At 38.5% G+C, this 5719-nt stretch overlaps 1 protein-coding gene across 1 annotated transcript in view; it reads right to left on the bottom strand.

Annotated features, from left to right (window-relative positions):
* The window catches only part of MARCH11 (membrane associated ring-CH-type finger 11), a 97440-nt gene that overhangs the window by 929 nt on the left and 90792 nt on the right, over positions 1–5719 (bottom strand). The window lies entirely within an intron of this gene.

Below are 5719 nucleotides of genomic sequence, written 5' to 3'. Positions count from 1 at the left end.
TCAAGGCTATCTCCTCAGTTCCTAAAACAGTGCCTGACACACGGGAGGTATAACTTTTTGTTACTTTTACTCTCTTCAACAAATTCTACAAAAATTTATTAGGCACCTACTTGAGAGCTTTACATGTATTATCTCATTTGGTTCTCACCACAGCCTTACAAACTAAGTATGAGCATCTCTCCCATTTTACAAGCAAGGAAACCGAGCCCCATGGATATTACGGAGCCTGCTCAAGGGCAGGCAACTCGTAGCAGCGGAGCAGGAGTTCAAACCTGGGCAGGCTGGTTCCAGGGGCCTTGCTCTTTGCTACTGGACAGAGCATTGTGTAATTGGATGATTACACAATTCTGAGACAGTCTCAGGAAATAAACTGGATAACACAAGAACCTCAAGGACCATAAAGTGGCAGTCAGTAAGTCGAACATGGTGCCCAGGTACGTGGCTCCATGTCTTCCATCCGCTCCAGCTCCCACCATGCCCTGAGTTTTCCACACATTGATATTTCAGCGTGGAGCCCTAGAGCTTTTGAATTTGTGATCCCCTCACAAAAAGGAGTCCCCAGGGGCAAGTTCCTTCAGGCAGAAAAGCGAAGAGCAGCTCTCCTCTTTCAAGAGGTTGAAATTTCATTGAAAGTCAATGGAGAGGCCGATGAAGTCTTTTCTACGTGGAATATGACACTTAAGTCAGATGCGTCAGATGACACCACCATTTTTTAGCAATATATTTGAAACAGAGCAGATCTTGCCAACCTAGGACCTAGAAACTTGGGTGCATGCCCTGAAGAGACTCTCCTAAGTGTGAACAAGGAAAGGTGTCCAAAGTATTTATTTAAATATTATTAAAAATTTGTTTTGAGAAAAAAATAGCCACTATCTCAATGTCCAGCCTTAGAAGAATGGAGAACTTGCAGCGTGTGGAACCTAAGGGCTTTAAGGATGAAACCGAAGGAACTACAGCCACAGGCACGAGCATGAAGAAACTTTCAAACAGTAGTGGAAATCTCAAAGCCACAATAAAAAAAAAAAAAGTTTCAGAAATAAATGATTGGCGTAAAAAATCATATGTATTTTTATAGATACAGATATAGATGGTAAAAGTATAAAAATATACATGAGAATACCCATTAAATTCGCAATTAGGGGTGAGGGGAAATAAATGGAATGAGATCGTGGAGAGGCTTCCAACTGTGCTGCTGCATATTTTAAAGCCAGGTGGTGGGGATATGGATGTTCACCATAGTATTCTGTATCCTTTTTGCGTGCCCGAATAATCCATAATTCAAAACTTACAAAGAATTGTTAGGAAAATTGATCTACGGTAGACTGAAGAATAGACAACTGAAGTAGGAGAGACAAATAAGGAGGTTACCACGTAATAGTACGTGAGGAGTAGAGGGGCAGCGGTAAGAATACAGAGGGACAAAGTAACAAACTTGTCAGAGAAAATTTGACAGGAATTATAATACAAGAATGGGGAAAGAGCAAAGCCGCACAGTTTTAAGGCTGAAAGAATGAGTGATCCAAAGGATGGTAGGTACAATGAGTGTTTTGAACATGTGTTTGTTGGGGAGATTATTTCATTTTTCTGTCAGCTAAAGCAATGCCAGGTAGGCAATGGAGATACCCAGCTCTTGGAAAATCATACCTATCTAATAGCAGAATTTAAGTTTTCCATAGCTCCCTTACCGGATCGACTTCAGACCCATGTGACTTGACAGTATTCCAAAGATACTCTCATAGGCCACTAAAAATGCATATGGTTCAATAAATAAAAATGTCTTCGGCCCAATCATTGCACACCATCAAAATAATGAAGATAAATGTAAATATCTGTTAATCGCAGCAATTTCAAATAATTGTTATGGTCAATTTCTTATTCCTTAAGGAATAATCAGCATTGACCCAAATGATCAGATGATTTTGGGAAACAGCCAGAATTAGAAGTCAAGACTCCCAGATTTGAACTGATGATCGTACTGTTAGCTTTCTGAAATTTTCATGGCCAATGATTTAACTTTGCCGATTCTATTTTTCCTCCTTAAAATGCGATTGGAATACCTAATCCATAAATCCAGCAGGAGAGTATAAAACAAATTGGAATTCATCAATTACGAAGCACTCAGATTTCCTCAAAGATGGTAACTGTATAAATATAAGATATTATTATTAATTTAAAAATCAGTAGTGGATCTATGTGGTGAAGAACATTCATTCACACTCATCACAAAATCATTACAGCTGTGACAGGTTCACTTTAGATAAGTACAATGATGGGGAGGACAGCTTTACCAGGGAAAAATCACTCATTTTACAGAATCCTATTCTTTTTTTATTGATTTCCTTTGAAAGGCCAGAAATCAGATCATTTGGTAGAGCTTAAAGTCACTTTCTGGGCATATATTCCTGGTAGTCCTTTTCTAAATACATAAACCCACCCAGTGTGCAGAAATAAATCCCACACATCTCGACAGTACATTTTGAACCAAATTTAGAGAGAGAACTACTTGAAGTTTCCATGAAGACATGGTCCTCTTGAATTTCCAGCTCCATGTGCTACTTCTTCTTCACTGCATTTCAAGTTATGAATGATACCTAGGTTGTGTTTTATGCTCCATGAGCATTCAGAATCACTCCTTGCTCTCTAGAAGCTTAAATTTTACTGAAATGTGAAAAATCCCACGCCCCACTCCCCAAAGTTGTCCTCTGTGATGTGCATTTTCCCCTTTCTTCTTTAAATGTTCTGGAGTTGTAGCAAATGCCTTCCGTACTAGTGGTTACGGGAAGACATGAAGACTATGATCTCTGAAGTCCAGAGGTAAGAATTCATTCAACTCAAGTTCATGTGTTGAAAATCCAGCTGTTAAAAATCGTGCAGCCATCCTTTCTTACTGACGGTTGGTGTCTTGTTGCATAACTGAGAAGCTCACTTCTTCCAGTGGCTGTCACTCTCTGAGTAACCCAAGTTAAGCCTTAAAAATAATTCGTCGCTTTGACATTTCAGGTCATGTGAGAACGGGCTTAGATTTACTTTTTCATTTGAGTCACTAAACCTGCGGGGACAATCAATGATTTCTATAAAATCTAAGTATTAAATATTTTAGGATTCTTGCTACATTATTAATGGCATGAATGTCAACAAGGTATGATTTACAGGAATTGGAGGTTTTAAGAGTTGAGGGTGTGTGCGTGTGTGTGGTTGGTTGGCATTTATTATTTCCTTGCCAGTGACATTTAATTGGAGCATCCTTTTTTTGTGTGTGTGTGTGTGTGTGTGTGTGTGGTTGGTTGGTTGGCATTTATCATTTCCCTGCCAGTGACATTTAGTTGGAGCATCCTTTTTGTGATTATTCCCTAACATTTTTGTTAGGGAATAATCTTTAAAAACAAAGCAGTGTTAAATAATTTCTGGTTTCATTGGAATAAAAGCACAGTCTTTATGTAGGTAAAATATATCCCAAACTTGGCAGTGGTGTGAGAGTTGAAATTTTTATATGATAGTAGAAAATGAGCTCATTACTCAAAGAAATGAAGGAGAAGACTTTCAGGTACATATGTTCACATACTTGTACACATGCATATACACAACACACACATGATTTGTCTGTGTTGAAATATGTTATAATTAACAAGAGACTTCCAAAATTTACTGTCAAATATAAATAAATTTTGATTAATTAAAGACCAAAGCACTAGTGAAGTCATTTCATTTATTGTATTACCAGTCTCAGCTTTCGTTCAAATAAATTTGGTTGTTTTTCATAATTTGAAAGCCTAATGCTTATCAAGGATCTGTTTTGATGGCCAAACACTGTGCTCCGTGCTTTACATGTACGATTTTCATTTAATCTCGACAGCAACTCTACAAATAGATACTATTATTGAACAATTTCACGGTTGAAAAAAATTGAGACCTAGATTTATAATTTGGTCAACATCATGAAGATATAAGAATCAGAGCTGAGGCTGAAGCTCAAATTTGTCTATACGCAAACCTTGAGAACTACGTTGTTACCTATGTTAACTTTCCAATGTGTGGCAGTCTCTTAGTCATAGGATGATGACTAAAAGAGACCTTGCTATGAAGTGAATGTATGTACCTCCCTAACATTCATGTCGAAGCCTTAATCCCTCCTGTGACAGTTTTTAGAGGTAGGACCTCTGAGAGGTAATGAGGGTTATATTAAATCATAAGGGTGGGGACCTCGTGATGGGAATAATGCCCTTATAACAAGTGGAATAGACCTGAGTTTTCTCTCTCTTCTCTGTTGTGCACACACCAAGGAAAGCCATGGGGAGACATAACGAGAAGACGGTCACCTGCAAACCAAGATAAGAGCCCTAACCAGACACTGAATATGTCAGCACCTTGACCTTGGACTTCCAGAACTCTCCAGAACTATAAGAAATAAATGTCTGTCTGTCGTTTAAGTTACCCGGTCTGTAGTATTTTATTACAGTAGCTCCAACAGACTAAGAGAGAACCTGTAGGTAAACTACATCACCTTCATTTAAAATATGAGTAAATTAAATCCTGGAGACTGGGTTTGGACAAAGTTATACAATTAGTTGCCATTTTTAATATCCTTGTGTGTCACTGCCACTGTTAGATCTCTAGGACTGCCAATGACACAGCCCCTTTCTCCCTCTCCACCCACAGGAGAGAAGAGGGTTAGTTAGGGAGGCTTATTTGAAGGCAATGCTGTCAGTGGTAAGAGCTTCATCTGGTAAGATGCACTTACCCTGGGTCTTCCCAAGAAGTGCAAGGCCCTGATAAAATGGTACAGAAACACAGGCTAAAGTCTGTGTGCTGGTCAATCAAAACTACCCTTGATAAAGCTAAAGAACTAGCACCTTACAGCAGATATGTGGCCAGAAAGGGCTGACTGCAAAAAATGTCCAAGATATTTAGGTTAAATTCTACCATTCTCCTTTGGCTAGATTCTTCCATCTCTCTCTCTCTCTCTCAAATTTGCACAAAACCAAACTCTATAAATATAACCTCATGTCATTCTGAGAAGTCAGTGTGCACCAGAAGAATGGGGAGTTTGGGTCCCATTTGATCCTGTTTAAGAACAGTTTAGAGTTGACCAGATAAAGAGGCCTTGTTTTTGACTTCTTAATTTTCCTTCCTACTCGGTGAAGACCAGAGCGTGGTTAGACCAAAGACGGGTAACTAAACAAGACTTTGGTCCAAGACACCCATTGCTGCAATAACCCTTGCTGGAATGTAATAAAATGCGCCAGCTCTCCTAGCGCATTTTCCCCATCTACCCCAAGTCAAGAAAATTTAGGTGTGATTATAGCGGTGATCACTTTAAAAGTCACTCCTTCATTGGTGAATCTTGTTAATATGAATCTTGAAGAAATAACCATTAAGTCAATATCGGTATGTATACTATGTCACTATGTATACTGAATGTTTCTTGTTGGATTGAACTATGTATGGAGCTTTAAGAAAAAAATAATGATGAAAAAACAGCAACAGAGAATATAAAACAGAGAGATGAAGACTGAAAGCAATATACATGTCATCACGAAAATCACTAAGCTCACAAAATGAAGCTGTAGAAAATTGATATCATAAAAGCCAGGTCTCTGGGAACTACAACGTCCTGATTATATGTGCAGATTTTTATGAATATTTCCGACGTCACCCATATCAGAACAAATAATGCAAAGAAATAGCCCATACGAAATGTACTTACATCAATAAAAGACGG

Source organism: Pteropus alecto, unplaced genomic scaffold (genome assembly GCF_000325575.1).
Source record: "Pteropus alecto unplaced genomic scaffold, ASM32557v1 scaffold152, whole genome shotgun sequence".
Lineage (NCBI taxonomy): Eukaryota > Metazoa > Chordata > Mammalia > Chiroptera > Pteropodidae > Pteropus > Pteropus alecto.
This window is presented reverse-complemented; position numbering and strand designations above follow the sequence as displayed.